General features: G+C 36.9%; 1 long non-coding RNA gene across 1 annotated transcript; it reads left to right on the top strand.

Moving 5' to 3' along the window:
* The first annotated feature begins 383 nt into the window (after positions 1-383).
* On the top strand, positions 384-1,075 carry LOC113473067. Its single transcript, XR_003395146.1, has 2 exons — positions 384-567; positions 998-1,075. It is a non-coding gene; the product is annotated as an uncharacterized LOC113473067 (long non-coding RNA).
* Positions 1,076-1,286: the final 211 nt, after the last annotated feature.

The raw sequence follows: 1,286 nt of genomic DNA, 5'->3' as shown, positions 1-1,286 counted from the left end.
CAGATGCAAGATACTACGACAAAAAACCAAGAAACCAATCAAATGTGTGTTTCCAGAAATCAGGTGGATCATGTAAAAACTGCGACAATATACCAACGAACGAATCAACTACATATTTTCAGAAATTAGGTTGATAATGCAAGACGAAAAACGCCGAACCCGTCTGAACACGGGAAAAGGCGAAGAAAAGGAATATAGATGATGCTTATTTCCTTGTGGAATCAAACCTGAGCTATCTCTAAGAATTAAGAATCCGAGTCTGAAATTAATTGAATGCAAATTTATCTAGTTTCGAGTCCAGGATTCTACGTGGGAAATGGACACTGGAGTTATGAATTTTATTGGAATGCATACTGATGGTGGGTTTCACCAACCCCCCCACTTTTCATCAGACAATTTCACTCAAATATTTGTGTGTAAAAAGTGTTAAAAAGTGATAAGAAATCCGTTCAGAAATAGTGCTCGAACTTTAAACCAGTTGATTGGAATGTTTTCACCTCATTTGGTGTAGTGATCTCTTCATGTATACTCAGTAACTGTTGGAAATATTGTTGGACTGGAGTATCGGTAAGTACAGAGGGTATCTCTGGTTACTCATGTGCCTACTGAATGGTGATATTAATAACTTATACATGTGTAGGCGATCATTATGATAGATTGTGCAATCACTGACTGTTTACAATCATAGCAATAGAGAGATGAGAGGAACTACAAGCTCATGTTCCAATATCACTTAAATTCTCTAACTTAAAAAAATCCTTTAATAAGGGAGTGAAACTCACTTTACCAAACTACAAACTTGATTTTATGAGAAATGGTCTGAAGAGCTAGAGTGAAACTATCAGACAGACTGAAGGACCGTTCTGCCTTTCCAAGAATGGTCTCTATCTATTTAGGATAAAATCCACCTCACGTAGGAAGTGAACCTGTAGCACTTACAAGGCAGATGCATACTTTTTCAATCAGATATTTAATATCCCCCTTTCTCTCATTTCAGAATTTTTAGATCTATTGTAGACAACATTCACAACAAAAAGCAAGTAGTGGTAGACCATAATGATTGATCTAACCATCAAAACTCTTGACTCCCAGAACCGGGATTTCACAGTGCCTGAGGATGTAAGTTTGACAAAGCATTTAAATTCATTGACATTAGCTGTTCGGAACCTACTGTTGAACCTCCGGTAACTATGCAGAAGTCACGTCCATGGAAAAGAAATGCTCCTTTTTGTATTTAACCTAACCCTATAATAACACTAATCACTGCTCTAATTGTGAAAACTCCT

Source organism: Diaphorina citri, unplaced genomic scaffold (assembly GCF_000475195.1).
Source record: "Diaphorina citri unplaced genomic scaffold, Diaci psyllid genome assembly version 1.1 scaffold13986, whole genome shotgun sequence".
In the NCBI taxonomy this organism is placed as follows: domain Eukaryota; kingdom Metazoa; phylum Arthropoda; class Insecta; order Hemiptera; family Psyllidae; genus Diaphorina; species Diaphorina citri.
This window is presented reverse-complemented; position numbering and strand designations above follow the sequence as displayed.